Genomic DNA, 16,629 nt, shown 5'->3' with positions numbered 1-16,629 from the left:
GTCAACTTGACTGGGCTAGCTAAGGGATGCCCAGCTAGCTGGTCAAACATGATTTCTGCTATGTCTGCGAGGACGGTTCTGGAAGAGTTTAGCATTTGAATCAGTGGACTGAGTAAAGAAGATGGCCCTGCCCATGGAAAGGGCGTCATCATCCAATCTGCTGAGGGCCCGCCCAAATCGAACAAAAAGAAGAGTGAATTTGCTCTCTGCTTTAACTGGAGCATACAGCTTTTCTGGTTTTAGGTCCTTGGTGCTCTTTGCTCTTGGGATTTTGGACTCTGACTTGCACCACTGGCTCCCCTGGTTCTTAGACCTTTGGGTTTTCGATTAGAATTACACCGCCAGCTTTCTTGGGACTCCAACTTGCCAACAGCCCAACTGTGGGACTTCTCAGACTCCATAATCACATGAGCTAATCCCTAATACTACGTCTCCTTCTATATATCTTTGTGTATCCTACTGGTTCTGTGTCTCTGGAGAACCCCAACACAGGAGTCACCTGCAAACGTTACCACCACGGTGGACAGAGTGCATGGTGTGGTGAGGAGCCTCCCGTCCCTCAGTTAAACCTCAGAGGTAAACCAAAATTCAAGGAAAATGGAGGAACCCGGGGCTCTCTCAGCAAAACACTTGCCTCATCTGCAGCATGTAAACAAACACAGCCTACGATGAGTCAAAGTATATCGCGAATAAGAAAGAATTCAGAAGGGGAGATAAGCTGTCAAAGAGAATAAAAATTGTATGAATTAAATAATAATAAACTCTCTTTGATAACATTCCTTGACAACCAGTAGATAATTTCAGTTGGAAGTAGGGTCAGTCCTCTGCTGTGTAAGAGTAATCATTCTTACTACAGTGGTCCAGCTCTCGCACATTACACTTTAGATACTATATTTGCAGTTAGAAGCAACCATTCCTGATGATGGGTGGGAAGGGTGGCTGTAGCACATGAGATGGTGACAATGCCCTCTCATGCTCCAGAATGGCCCATCACCACTGGGGATCAATGTGTTCCACGTAGGGCTCCTAACAGGGCTCAGGCATTAATACAGTTCATTCTTACAACAACCTTGTGAAGTAGGGGCTACTACCTACTCCATTTATCCATGAGAAAACGGAAGCTTAGTGAGCTTAAGTGATATCTTCGAGCTATATTGTTTAGAAATGAGATTTGAATCCAAGCCTATCTAACCTCCAAATCCCATATTTTTAAAATTGAGTCCATCAAACCAGAGCCAGAATGGGTAGGTCTCCTCCTTGGGCTGAATGAATATAATTATGTGGAGACTCAGAGCTGATGGAGGAACTCAGGCAAACTGCCATCCCCAAAGGGCCAGGAGTGAGGTTACCTTTGGGTCAGAGATTTGGAAGCTTGATCAGATTTGTCAGCGCTTCTGCTAGGGTCGGACGAACGGGAGACTGCGTTTGCACTGCTCTCTGCCATGTACTTGGCTGTGTGATCTTGGAGCGGTCAAACAAGCTCTCTGAGCCTCAGTGTCTTATCCGTAAAAATGTGGTTAGTAAGAGCCCCTGCCTATAGTGAGGTTACTCCTGCTGCTCAGGATCCGTTGACATTACTGATCAAAGGGTCCCAAATTTCCTTTAGCCTTCTGCCCTTTATGTTAGCTCAGTTCGTGCGCTTTGGGTGGTGTTGTATGTGACAAAGCTCCAGCCCATAAGAGTGTTGTATAACCTTGACCATGGACGTGTGACCTGGTGAGAGTCAATGAGATGTAGTGAGACCAACCAGGCTCTGGGCAACCTTTCATCACTGAGAATGAAGCCAATGTAGAGACAGTCAGAGTCCAGAAATAAAAAAAAGTGTCACTGGGGACTCTAGGTCAAGTGGTACCTGAGCAGACTTATCCCAGGTCGAGTCAGTTGGTTGGGGTATTACAGCTGAAAATGTCCTAACTTTACTATTTACTTGTGCAAATAAGAGATGGTTTTACACAAACAATTTACAATGCATCTGACACATATTAAACACTCACCAAGGCCCTGGCCGGTTGGCTCAGTGGTAGAGAGTTGGCCTGGCGTGCGGGGGACCCGGGTTCGATTCCCAGCCAGGGCACATAGGAGAAGCGCCCATTTGCTTCTCCACCCCCCCCCCCTTCCTCTCTGTCTCTCTCTTCCCCTCCCGCAGCCAAGGCTCCATTGGAGCAAAGATGGCCCGGGCGCTGGGGATGGCTTCTTGGCCTCTGCTCCAGGTGCTAGAGTGGCTCTGGTCATGGCAGGCGACCCCCCCAGAGGGGCAGAGCATCACCCCTTGGTGGGCAGAGCATCACCCCCTGGTGGGCAGAGCGTCGCCCCTGGTGGGCGTGCCGGGTGGATCCCGGTCGGGCGCATGCGGGAGTCTGTCTGACTGTCTCTCCCCGTTTCCAGCTTCAGAAAAATACAAAACAACAACAACAACAAAAAGAAACCCACTCACTAATATGTTAGCTATTTAAACTGTTTTCCGAGTCTAAGTCTATACTTTGGGAACTTAATTACTTTTACACTTTTAGTTTTTCCTTTATATGTTTTTTTATTTCCTTTAGGTTTTAGTAATTGTCTTTATTTAATAATCTAGTATTACAGCTAACAAACAAAAATAAAATTCAGCTTAACTGGTAATCATATACGTAAATGAAAATGAGATTATTTATTTAGTTATAGTATATAATTATACTGTATTCTTGAAATCAGTTTATTAATACTATAAACATCCTTAAAAAATATCTCCATTGATTTTGACTCAGAAATTTACCTCTTATACTCTCTCTTATGAAAACTATAAAAAATCCAGGCAGAGATTCATGAATCATAATATTATTAATAATAGTAAAAATAGCCTAATTACTGAACAACAGAGTAATGGCTAAGAAAATGAGCCAGTCATAGAACTGAATACTATATAACCATTAAATAAAGATATTTACAAAGAGTTGGTTATCACAGGGAAGACGAACATGCATGATGATAAATGAAAAGGGTTACTGAAATGTACACATATTAATAATTTCATCATGTAAAATTAAGCACGTTGTATCTTTCATACAAATGCAGGAAATATAAAGGAAAACACCAGAGCATTCATCAGAACCTCAGAGGGCCAGACATGTGTCCTCTAGGGGTTTGAATTTGCTGTCTTTTGTGTCAAAGTGATGACTCAAGCTGTTAAGATGCATTAACAGCTATATCTAGAAAAAAATATTTGGGCTGTTGAACCACAGGCCCAAGCCAGGCCTCGTTTATCAGTTTTCCCTGGCAGGGAATAAAAGGAAACGAACTGAAGAACGTCTTCCCAGACGGGTCGGTGAAGTGTGGAATTAATATCCCTGCTCCGTGGGTTCCACTCACCTTTTGTGCATCCCTCCTTCAGCCTCCATGTAAGAATGTCACTGTTGGATTGACCAGGGGAGACATTTCCCAGGTCACTCCAGTTTGGGGAAGTACCTGTCCTGATATTGCAACCAAAGTACGTCTCTCTGGTTCATCATCAGAATTCTTGTATCCCTACTCTTCCCAATGACAACAGCTACCATTTATTGAATACCCTTTTTGTGTCAGATCCGGTGTCTGGTACTTTTTACATTTGATAGACTTCAACACCCTCTGAGTTAAATATTCTTACTCCCATTTTACAGAAGAGGAAGCAGGCTCAGGAAGGGGGAATGACTTGCCCAAAGCCACTTGGCCTGTGCATGTCAGGGGTGGGATGCGGGCTTGGACATACCCTGGTGAAGCAGCATCTTTACGAACCACTCTCTCAGGCAAGTACCAAGTCTCAACCTGTCTCTACAGCATCAGGTCTTCCAACACTCTAGATGTTTGGTCCAGATGTTGCTCCTATAGTCATCTCTTTGAAGCTCCCCTGCTTTTCCTGGTCACTGTCACAGCATTTACTCCAAGGGACAGACAGATGCTTGAGAGCAATGGACTGATGCCATCTTATCCAAGACAGAAGCAAGGCTCACCTCGGTCGGCTTGCTCCTGCTGCTCAAGAACTGGCAGGCACCCCTGGCTTCTTGAGGTTATACATGACTCTGGGTTGAGATAGCTGTCAAGGGCACTCATTCATTCATTCATTCATTCACTGAGCAGATACTCACTGAGATATACCCTGTACTGAGGACTGTTCTGGGCACTGGAGAGTTAGAGGTGAATAAGGCAAAACAGTCCCTGACCTCCTGGAATGTATGCTCGGATGGGGGGGAGGTCAAAAGAAATAATCATATTCATAAAGGCACAAGACCATTTTAGGAGGTGGTAAGTGCTAAGAGAAATATTAAACCTTATAGAGCAAGTTAAGGTGGAAGTGTTACTGCAGCCGGAGTGATAAGGAGAGAAATGTTCGAAAGAAGAAACAAATGGTGAGCTGGAGGCAGCCGTGTGACTTTGGGAAGGAAGAACAGTCCAGGCTGAGGGAGCAGCAAATGCAAATGTCCTGAGGTGGACATGAATGTCACATGCTCACATCGGAGCACAGCAGCCGTGTGGCTGGCTCGGGGCGAAGGAACACAGGAAGTGGGGGCTGGGGTTGGAGGGTAGGGAAGGCTTGGTCATAACAAATCCTCTGACCACGCTAAGGAATTGGAATTTCATTCCAAGTGTTGTTTGGGAAAGGCATTGGCAGTTTCTAAACCAAAGAGGGGCCACTCTGACTTCTGTTTTAAATGGTTACTTTGGTTTCTTCAGAGTGGAATCTGGGTGGTAAGGGGTCAACAGCAGAAACAGAGTCACCGGCCGGGGGGCTGTAGCGGGGGTCCAGGGAAGGGATGGTGGCGGCGAGGACCACCTGCCTGGTGAGCAGGACCCTTTTTCTCCTGGGGTGACCATCTCCTTCCGACCTAGCAATTCCTTCATTCTTCCCTCCTTCTTGTATCTCTGGAGACTGGGCAGGACTCTCAGAAAACCCTCTACCTTGAGCCTACAGCCCTGCCTGCTTCTTGCTGGTCCCTGTGACAATTACATGGGTCTGGTCCTGGACAAACAGCCCTGTCTCAAGCTTCTCTGGGGTCCCCTCGTGGAGTCCCACTGCTGTGGAACCCGAGAGACTCTGCTAAGCAAAGATGTCCCTCTCAGTCTCTAAGCAGACTGGAGCCTGCATGTCCACTAGGCTCTCTGGGCGTCTCAGTAATGTTTACATGTGCTGAACTCAAGCATGGGCACGCCGGTAATAAAAGTTCAATGGCTTATTAAAGTGTGGTGGAGGGGGGGCTCCGAAAGACTTTTGGACACCAGATAGCTCTTCCTAAACAGAGCTTGATGAGTTAAGTGTAAATGAATCAGAAACATGTGCGTCGGATTTCTCTTTGCAGGCACTTTGGTTTAAAAATGCAAGGCAGGGGTTCAGGAGATGAGAGGGAAGCATGGCTGAGTTTTGCCAAAACCTGAACGCGAGCTTCACAGGACGGAGGGCCCCAAACGCGGTGAGATTTCCACCCCCTGCTCCAATTTCTTTTATCCGCAGGCCGTGCGAGCTGCTTGATGTATGTGGCGTTCTGCTGCGTTTCCTTGCTGACACTATTCCTGGTATTCCCTGTCTGCCTGCCAAAGGGCTTATTATGCTGTGGGTTGAAACTATGCTTCACCAAAGGCCTTTGGACTTACACATCCTAGGAAGTTCACATAGTCTCATAGGATCCAGGCTTTTGATGGTGAGAACTGATTCTTTTCTCGGCTGTGCTGCAGCCTCGTAGGGTTGAGAAAGGACCCGGTCTTGGCACCGTTCTGAAACCCGTAGCCGTTCTGTGACCTTGAGCCTGTAGTTATAGCTCCACCTTGGTTTTCTCTTCTGTGAAACGGGGACACGTTATTCTCTCCTGCTTCCTGCAGTGGTTTGGGAGGCTGTGTACATCCCAGAGCACGTTTAAGGAAAGTGGTTGATTACAACGAAAGTGCCAGAATGTGGTGGATGGCTTTAAAAAGGTATGTCCGACCTATCAGGATGTGACGTGGGGTAGAGGGGAAAGCCGAATAAAATTGTGTTTTTATCTCTTATGCTGAGAGGGGTGAGGATGTGAGCGGAGTGGAGGGAGATAATTAGGCACAAGTTCAAAAACAGCCTCTCTTCCTGCACACATCATACGGCTCACAGGACCCCCGAATGTTCAAGCTGGGAGAACTTCTTGCTAATCTCTTTATCTCACACTTGCGGAATCTGAGGTCCGGGGGATGGGGAATGACAGTTCCAAGGTCACATTATTACCTCGCTAAAGGCGCTTCTATGCCTATGGCTGAGAGAATAAGATTTATTCTTAACAGTTGGTACATCAGTTATTTGTCAAGCATTTCCTGAACATTTTGTATATTTTATTTAAAAAGAAAAAACTCAGGGGCTCAGCTCAGTTTCTGGTATGCAATAGACAAGTCGATAAAATTTTGCAGAATGAGTGAGTGAAGAGTCTGAGGCGGGAGAGGGAGGAATAGAAAATCAGAAGAAAGCATGATTCCTGCCCAGAAATAAAACCACATATATATGGACAAATCATCTTTGACAGAGGAGCCAAAAACACACAATAAAGTAGAGAGTAAAGTAGTAAAGAGTAAAAAGAGTAAAGAGCAAAGAAAGCCTCGGCAGTAAATGGTGCTGGGAAAATTGGAGAGCCACATACAAAAGAATAACAATTTGTCTTCCTGCACAAAAATTAATGCAAAATGGATCAAAGAGCTACATATAAGATCGGAAACAGTACATTACATAGAAGAAAACATAGGTACTAAGCTTATAACCTTGGCCATAGAAACAGTTTATGAACTTGACCCCAAAGGCAAGGGAAGTAAAGGTGAAAATAAATGAATGGGACTATATCAGACTAAAAAGCTTCTGCACAGCAGAAGAAACTGACAACAAAACAAATAGGCAGCCAACTAAATGGGAGATGATATTTGGAAATAACAGCTCCAATAAGAGGTTAATATCCAAAATAGATAAAGAACTCACAAAGCTCAGCAACAAACAAGCAAACAATCCAATTAAAAAATGGGGAAAGGACCTGAACACTTCTCCCAAGAGGACATACAAATGGCCAACAGATACATGAAAAGATGCTCATCTTCACCGGCTGTTTGTGAAATGCAAAGCAAAACAACAACGAGAAACCACCTCAGACCTGTTTGACTGGCTGTTCAACGAGACAGGTAATAGCAAGTGTTGGAGAGGCTGTGGAGAAAAAGGAACCCTAATTCACTGCTGGTGAGAATGCAAAGTAGTACCACCAGGACATGGAAACAACCAAAGTGCTCCTCAATAGAGGACTGGATAAAGAAGGTGTGGTACATACATACTATGGAATACTACTCAGCCTTAAGAAATGATGACATAGTATCATTTACAACAACATGGATGGACCTTGAAAACGTTATAGTGAGTGAAATAAGTAAGTCAGAAAGCACTAAGAACTATATGATCTCACACATAGGTGGGATATAAAACTGAGACTCCTGGACATAGATAAAAGCGAAGTGGTTACCAGGGGGAGGGGGATGTAGGGGACGAGGGTGAGGTGGGGGGAAGGGTGGAAAGAGGGACAAATATAAGATGATGGAAAATGATTTGACTTTGGGTGATGGGTATACAACATAACAGTTCAAAAGCTATAGCAACATTCACCTGAAACCTATGTACTCTTATTGATCAATGTCAGTCACCCTGTTAAATTTAATTTTCTAAATAAAATCAAAAAAAGAAAAGAAGAGAAAACAGAAAAGATGATTTCTGCCATGGAGGGGCTTCCGGCCAGGCTGTGGAGACATGCTGTCTATGAAAAAGCTTGAAACCTTGCAAGTGAGAGGAAAGCAATTCCATGTATTCTAAGTAGAATAAAATGATGCTTTTTCTCTTAAGAAAGATGGACGTTTTTGACTCAACAAGGTGACTGATACCTCCGAAACAAGCAAGATGTATGTTGGTATTCATGGGATAAGCCCTCTCTGGCCACACCCTGCTTTCGGCTCTTGGTACAGAGATGGACATGTGACTTTGTGAGCAGGGTCAGCCACAGCACTTCCGTGTTACTTGGCGCATGAGCAATAGAGAGAGGGGGTCTCGCTTCCTTTGGGATTGTTGGGCTGTAGCACGTCCATGTGGAGCAGTCGGTCGCCTTCTTCCCGACATGCGGAGAGTTACTGAGGACGATGTCAATGGACAGTGGAGCAGATGTGATGATTCAATTTAAGCATCTGGATTCATCCCTGCCTGAAGTCCACCCTTGGTCTGACTTTCAGTTACATGCGCCAACAAATCCTTTTTTTCTCTCCAAAAGGATGTCTGTAACTTTTATTTGAAAAAGTTGATTACAATTGGTAAGGAGCTCTGGAGGCTTATTAAAATCGGGTGGGAAGACTGAGTGGATAAAGATGAATAGATCACTTGTGGAAGCCAGTGATGTTTGGAAGATCTCAGTATCGGCAGGAAGAGTTTAGTGTTGAGTGCTGAGTCATGAAGGACAGTGGGCTGTTACCTCTGGTCTGAGTTGGGAAGCAGGACAGACCACACCTCCACCTCCATACTGATCCAAAACCACTCTCCTAAAAGACCCATCGCTGAAATGCACTCACGGATGAGACAGAAACTCCCAAAGTGTGTTCTTCTGAAGAACACATGCAAAAGGACCATTGAAGTACATCTATTTTCTTTACTGTAGGGCCTTGTAGCTATCACTATCCTGAGAGTCTTTGAGAATCTCTAAGAGGAAGTTGGAGTGTATAATATTTTCTAAGGTGCATTTTGTTCAAAGAACTTCATGTTTTCCTTTCCTTCCATTAGAGGGGCCTTTCAAAAAACATCCTTTGATAGCCTGGGGTTAAATAATTATTTCCCCAGAAAGTAACATATGCCTTTCACCTGTCTTCCTTCCACAAAGCATTGGCGATCCGGAAGGGAGGAGAGTGGGGACGCACGACGCAGAGCCCGAAACAGAGGGGAGAAGCGAGGAGAAGGGGAGAAGAGAGTTGGGCCGGTTGGAAAAGGAGGAGTAAGGAGGTGCTGACACAGAGGGAAAGACTAGGTTCTGAACTTCCTGGTAATTGCGGCTCCAACGATCTCTTCAAAGCAAGCAAAGGAGTTAATTGAGAGACAAAGAATTTCTTTTTCCTCCTTTAGCGCTAAACCCTAAGAAAAAGTTGATCATTTGTGTGAATAACATAATGGAAGGTCTTCAATAACAAATTCACAAAAGACACAGAAGCAGCCTTCATATGACTATTGATCTATTCACTTTCATCAAAAACCAAGGACGCGGTATAAAATTGCAGGTCTTTGTAGGAATATCTACTGTGGACTAAGGTCACGCCCCCTGACACATCCCTTAGGCAATATTAATTCGCACAGGGATAGACAGGGCAGCTAGTTCACCCACTGGAAGCCACTGATACACATGAGGAGATGATTACCTTAGCCAGCTGTTAATGAAGAAAGCCGAGGATAGGGTACTGAGGGAAAGGCATGTAGGGCAGGGTCATTTTGAAAGTTAAGGAGAGAAAATAGCAGGGAGAGGAGAGAAGGGGAAGGAAAGATGGAAGGGCTTGTGTTGAACCGGCATTCAGACTATAAGGACGCATGATTCAGCCAGGTGTCTTGGTGGCCATAGCATTAGATTCAAAGGAGGGTCGTTTTCCTTTGAGTTCTCACCGAGGAGAAGGCCTAAGAAGGTGCGGGTACAAGGAAGCCTAGGGCTGAGGCTCCAAATCTGAGAAATTAAAGAAGTAGAGAGCCCAACTCCCCAATGAAAGAGAAACCCCCAATGCTCAGAAAACAGTGTTATTCACGCATGACTCAAGCACAATCTTAAAATATCAAGAAAACCAAACGTCTCTGTTGACTAATTTAAAAAGCTCTATGTTCCAGTTGTGCCAGAGAACAGCCACTAACCGGATCTTCCTTACAGTGAGGCCTATTTCTGAGTGTGTCCGCCCGATCAAATACTGTGTCTTTAGCTACTTACTAGCCATGTCTATATATGGCTTCCCTCAGCCTCCAGGCTGTGACGGACCACCTAGGGTCCCAAATCCCTAACCACTGCCTTAAAACTCAGATTTTATCAAACATTTGCACCATTTGCTCAAATCCTGGGGTTCTTCTCAGAATTATCAGGGAATCTTTAATTCCCACAAAACCAATGAGCTATATCAATATTTTCTGAAGTGACATTAAACTAGCATGGAAAGGGACACGTGAGCTAGAGAGAGAGGCAGTAGAAACTGTTCGGGGGCGGGAGGTTATGGCTTAGATGACAGGGCCAGGGCTGGAGGGTTCGGGGGAAGGCTCTGGGGAGGGTAATGCTGTTCACTCCTTCAAACAAAGTCTTTGGAGAGGGGAGAGGAGAGGCAAATACTAATAGGTTTTATGGGAACCAAATGAGAGGGAACCATAGAAGACAGACTATGAGTCATGGGAGGGACTTCTGAGGCCACCTCCTTAACTGCCCAGCATAGTCACTTCCAAGTGAGCAAACTAGAGCCCAACTGGATGGTTACTTCTCCTGAGCTCAGCTCGTGGCAGACCTAAGGTTAGAGTCGAAACCTCTAGACTCACAATTCAGTTCTCTATTAGCCACACTGAGCGGAAGGGCTGAGAGTGTGGAGAGAGCTGCCTGGCTCTCCTGGGTGGGCACCAAGGGGCTGGGAGCACAGGGGGCGTTAGGTATGCTTGTGAAATGTCCTCAGATCAACAGGAAGAGAAGGGAGGTGTGTGTATGTGGGCCACAAATGTTTTGACATTTGCTTCCAGTGTCCTAACGAGCTGCTGAAAACCGGGGTGGCGGAAGGATCCCAAGAATCCTCCGTCCAGGAGGTCGAAGAGAAAGAGGAGGCTCACGGTGGCGTGAGAACTGCCTGTGCCAGGCCAGCAGGCCCGCAGCCAGCAGCCCGGCTGGCCGCATTTCAGGGGCAGGGCAACGATATGGACGGAATTCTTCTGCAGAGGAAACGCGTCTCCGCATATTGAATAAGTTCTCCCATTCAGCCTTTTTCCAGACAACACGAATCAGCTGTGGTCACTTGACCTCACTGGGTGGCTTTCTCTTCGTGGCTCTGACCTACATTTACCCCTCCCCCCCTCGCAGGGGAGATGCTCTTTTCCCAGAGTTCCCCAGCATCTTACCATCATCGTTACTGCACACAGAGCCCCTGGGACCCAGGGTCCCTATCACCACCTCTAACGAGATTCCAGTCTTGCCTGGCTGGAGGAGGGGGGATCCTCCCACCACAGTTTCCCTCCTCCGTTTTCAAACTCTCTTTGATCTTTTACAAAATGCAGTGTCACACAGTGGTAGCCTCCGAGGTCAGACTTCACTGTGGGTCCCCCGGAGCAGTCTTTGAGAGCCACTGGCAGCCCTTGGGGATGGAGGCTAAGTAAGGTACAGCAGCAGGTATCAGAGGGACTGTGACAAATGAGAATGGTGTCAAGAGAGCCTGTTCAAATAAACATTTGGATGCTTAGAAGAACAGCCTGAAGACCACAGATCTTTCTCCCCTCTGTTTTTTTTTTTTTTTTTTGCCTCCCACAACAGAAGATTAAGTTTGCTGTGAACATGAGCTGATGAAAAGAATTCAAATAGTGCTTTGAATAGGACCCCAGTCAGACCCACAGGAGAGCTACAAATTGCTTGTGGAGACACCAGTCTCCCTTTATAGAAAGTTAGCATAAAGCCCACATATCTTCCTTCTATAAGGTACTAACTTGTAAATTAACCTTTAATGGTGTATAAATGATGTCCTGAAAGAACTGCTTATGCAGCTATATTTATGATCTAGAAAATTGCAAATATTTACAAGATTATAGGTGTTAATGGTCTGTCAAAAATGTTTGTATATTGTACATACATTAAACCCCGGTTTCAGACCACCCTGGTATAAAAGACCACCACTCTCTAGTCTCATATAGTGTTTCACTTTGATTCCATATAAGCCAATCCCTATAATTAGCCTGTTCCCTAATATAGATCAAGTCCACTTTATAGGGAATTCTCCCGATAGTTTTCATTTAGTTTAAACCCAGTACCCAGGCCACCTATGTAAACTGTTTGCTAAATGGCCCAGGATGGCCAATCGATCTTGTGTCAGCCCGCCCTGTGGAGGCTCCCGGGCAGTGGCCTGTGAACTTGTCCGTCTAGTTTCTGAGCGAGCCCCGCCGGAGGGCCTAACTGGCCCTGGTTTGCTTGGTCTCCTGGAAAAATATTAAGCATAGATGCATGTTCTCATGACGCGGCGTCTCTGCTGAGGTTTGGTCACAGGCGCGCCTAGTTCATTTCAAAGAGCGGCCCATTGTTACATCAGCACCTTAACTTGGGCGCTTGACAACGGAGAGGACAGGAAACAATAGGGGACCGTCTCCTCTCTCCCCGGTAACTGTTAATCCTATCGTGGCTCCTTTCTCTGGAAGATGGACCGGGGTTACCGTTCCACGGGGGGGGGGGGGGGGGGGGGGGGGGGGGGGGGGGGGGGGGGGGGGGGGGGGGTGCGGCAGGAAGAGAAAGGGTCGCAGGTTGCTCTGAAATGGGCCCTCCCTCCTGGTTTATTACCTCACTGGCACGTCTGCCTGCATGCCAGACCGTTTCCAGGGCCGCCTCAAGGTGCTCTGTCTCCAGAGATCTGATCGCTTCGGAGGCATTCAGAGAAGCAAGCTCGGTTTCAAATTGTTACCAAATGAACTGCCTTCCCACCTACCCTGGATGAAAACACGCAGGAATATGTTTGCCAACGTCCTGATGTGAAAAGATGAACTTTTGAAGTTTTATATAGATTTTCAGATAATTGCTCCTTCCTACGCCACGCCCCCCCCCCACCGCCCACCCTCAAAAACGGAGCAGGGAAATCATAAAATCTATTTTCCCTTAAGCCCTCGAACGAGGCCTGATGACACAGACTTCATTTTCTTAAGAATAAAATAGGCGTTTGGGTAGCTGAGCTGCGATGGGCTGAAAGCACTGGAGTGTCTGCAGAGGTCTTACCCGGGGCCGGCTGGACGGCCTCGGGTCCCGCACGAGGAGCGGGAAGGGGAGAGGCTGCTGCAGGAGCCAGAGACACTGTGCTAAGGACCGAGTGGCTCCACCGGTCCTCTTCGGACCCTCTGATGTGATTCTTAGAGCTACCAGGTCTTCGATCTGCCTGCCCAGTGGCTGGCAAAGATTCTTTTAAATGATCGAAGGATTGATTCTTGGAGAACTCAGACCTAGAGATTCCGCTGGAGTCGTCCTGGAAATCTCTTCACCTTCAAATGCCTATCGGACCCATGAGGCTAATGATTCCCGATCTGAGGTCCTGGCATTCTGGGGACCCGTGCAGGAGGAGATGATGGCCCTGAGAGAGTCTCAACACTCAACCACACTCATGAGTTAGAGACCTGACTGGTTCAGAGTGCAGAGGCCAGCTAAAATACATGCATTTCTTTCCACTCAAATTCTATCAACTCAATGTGTTTATATTGGTTTTCTTACAATGGCCGTTTCGGGTTAATAACAAAAAGAGAAAGCTATTCTTAATAATTGCAGCTGGTATATAGATCACAGTATCAAAATAGGGAATCTGAGAGGTGGGTGTATATCAAGGTCCGTGGAGGTGAAAAGCGGGGAAGCACTGGTTTAGGGGGCTCCATGCCGGCAACGGAGAACCAGGTCACCTTGTGCATTATTCAGGTGCCACGTGAGAAAACCAAAACACACACAAAATGTAAACCCCAGTTAGGGACAGGCTGCCTTTGTTATTTACCTAGAAAAACAAATGGCTGAATGGCCCAAAGCCCTCGATTTACGGATGTGCTTGCAACACAGGGGACTAACTGAGCTTCCTCTCTTACTCAGGAAGTGATCCTTTTCAAGATGGAACCTCACAGGAAGGCAGCCACCTGGGGACCAGGCAGGTGAGGCTGGGCCCTGGCTGTCCCTTTGTGTTTGGAGGGAGGGGCCTGGCTGGTCACATAAGAAGCCACTTGTCTGCTCCTTCTGGGAGGCTGGCAGGGCCTGGGAGGGATTCATCAATTGTTTCAAACCCTTTTTTTTTTTTTTTTTTTTTTTATGTTATGGGTTTGGCAAAACCCCAGACATACTTTACCAAGTGCTTTTTTTCCCTTCATTTTTAAAAATCCCATGTGGATTCCAAATTCAATCCGTATGTTACTGATTCATTTACACTTAACTCATCAAAAATGCTGGTTGGGATGAATTAGTCGGTGCCCAAGGAGAAGTATGGTCCCCCTTTTAAAGAAAATATTAAGAACCTTTTCCCTGCTCCACCCCCGTTTGCCAAATGTAGTTCAAAGTGAATCCACACCCCCCACCCCCGCCACCCTCGTCCCTGCCCCAACCCATTTTTAATAACCTGAGAAAGGGCAACGCCAAGGGGCTCTGAATTTGGGGAAATTCTTCATTCTACTCTCCCTCATTTAGAAATCCTTGTGTATTTTAAGGGAAATCTAATCCATGTGCTTCTGATTCATTTACACTTAAATCATTAAATTGTTGTTTTGAACCAGCCACTTGGTGAGCAGAAATAAGTCTGAGTCTTCTTTTATTATTATTTCTTCTAGTTCTTTTCTGAAAAAACAAAAACAAACAAACAAAAAACAAAACAAAACAGGAAGTCCCACTGGGGAAAGCTGAATACCCCAAAGTTTAAATTTGGTACGATAATTCTCAGGACACCATGGTTTAGATGAATCTAATTTTGGCTCTTCTCACACAAAACCCAGCGAGGGCTCTGCTCTGCTCAGATGGCAGATGCATGCTCAGAATTTGCACTTAATTGGCTAAATTGTATCTGCGACTAAGTTACTTCTTTTAAGGAAGTTGGATGGAGTGTGAGTGTGTACGTGATATGAAATCTTTTGGACCCTAAATATACCTGGAAAGATGGGACCGAGAAGGAATTGCGTGCCGAGGAGCAGGAGAGAACCGACAGGGAACGCTTTATGCATTTGGCGTAAGCAGGAACGGGAAACATGTGGAATACAGTCTACAGTCTTCTTCCACTAGTCCGAGCTGAAGGCTAGTTATGATCGCTGAAACAGTGTCATCAGGCTCACCGACCAATGAGGGGAGCAAACTGTCCTGCTCCCTGTACCTCTCTTCTTCGTGACAGTGGATGCCAGGGGACGTCACTCTTCTTTTTTGTAATCATTGTGTGTGTGTGTGTGTTATGTGTGTGTGTGTCTTCCCTGAATCTCATGGTAAAATATTCTTCTGGAAATGCTTACCTACTGCAACCTTTTCATTTTACAGAGGAGAAAACAGAAGTTCAAGAGTTTGTGACAAAACTCCAACCAGAAAATTTGACTCCCGACGTCGAATTGTAGCCGGTGGTTACAAAGGAAGACTTCAGTGTTTGAACACTCACTCCGCCCCTCGCCAGTGGATGATTGAGGCCTGTCGCTGTGTCTCTATCATCAACGGGGGATGATAATAGTACTCACACTCCAGAGCTGTTGTGAAGATGACCTAAGCTACTCCAGGTGACAGCCTCTCGATAGAATAAGTACTCGACCAATCACCGCTGAGGGGATTTCTTCGGGGCCCTGGGATGTGCCTCACATTTTCTGAATAAAGAGACAGTGGTAGCTGCAGTGGACCAGATAATTTGTTCTGAAGCCCTTCCTTTCCCTAGCTTTCTACTCCAAATCCTGCCCCGGCGCGGACAGGCTCCATGGACCCAGGTCTGCAGTGGCAGAAGGCAGGCGGGGTCAGCGCCTTCCCGACACAACACTCGGAACCAAACCCTCACATCCTGTGGGAATGTGAGAGCAAAACAGAGACAATGGGGGGGGGGGTAGCACTATAATAAACTGCTTGTTGATGTTGTTATTATTTTCACATTCACAGCCTACTACTGTCTTTAAAATATGATTTTTTAAGGTGTAGCTGGGCATTATGATTTCTAGTTTGGACCGTGGGTTGCGAAAATTCCACAAAGTTCACCTATCGGGTAAAGTCATCTGAATCCCATTAGAACTGTGGGATGGAGATTTCATGGCAAATAAAAACACTGTATCATTTTAATAAAATCATCATGGGCAAGGGAACAGAGAGAGGCCAGAAAGGGTTAATTCTGACATCTCCTCTCACTCTGGCTAAAAGTCTGAGCCTCAGTAGCAACGTCTCAATCTGCTGCAGAAGCTGGAGTCAGGGTCTGGATTTCTTTCCTACCTTAGGCTGAGGAGCCGTAGTGAGGACTCCAGGGCAGCCTTGGATTACGGCAGGGTAAGCACAGACGAAGTGCCCTGGAAAGGGAGCATTCGTGGGGAGCAAGGAGAAGACAGGTAAGATAGCTATGTGCCCCCCCACCCCCCGATTCCCAAGTCCCCTCCTGGAGCTCCGAATGCTGCCGAGGAAACCCCTGGCGACCCGTCTTCTAGATCCAAGGTGACACATCCTTTAATATTAATTTCTTAAATTGTCCAAAGGAAACTGTGGCTCTGCCTGTTTCCCTGGTGCCAAACATCTGGAGGAAGGGGTGGGGGGAAGGAGTCCCCTCAATCGTCTCCGTGTCCTCGTCTGCTTGTGGCCGGGAGGGTCGGCGGCTGTGAGTAAACTGGCCGGGTTTCTGAGGAGGCCATCACCCTGGGAGGGAAGCTGCGAGCCCGAGCGGAGGGCTTTACAGACGCTGGAAACTGCTCCCACTGTGTCATCGGGGTGTCTGCAGGCCGGAGCC

General features: G+C 46.5%; 1 protein-coding gene across 1 annotated transcript in view; it reads right to left on the bottom strand.

The window, feature by feature from the left end:
• Positions 1-16,629, bottom strand: part of ANKFN1 (ankyrin repeat and fibronectin type III domain containing 1) — a 349,730-nt gene that overhangs the window by 219,813 nt on the left and 113,288 nt on the right. The window lies entirely within an intron of this gene.

The sequence above is a fragment of the Saccopteryx bilineata genome, chromosome 2 (assembly GCF_036850765.1).
Source record: "Saccopteryx bilineata isolate mSacBil1 chromosome 2, mSacBil1_pri_phased_curated, whole genome shotgun sequence".
Classification (NCBI taxonomy): domain Eukaryota; kingdom Metazoa; phylum Chordata; class Mammalia; order Chiroptera; family Emballonuridae; genus Saccopteryx; species Saccopteryx bilineata.
The sequence above is the reverse complement of the archived record's forward strand: the minus strand, read 5'-3'. Positions and strand labels throughout refer to the sequence as shown.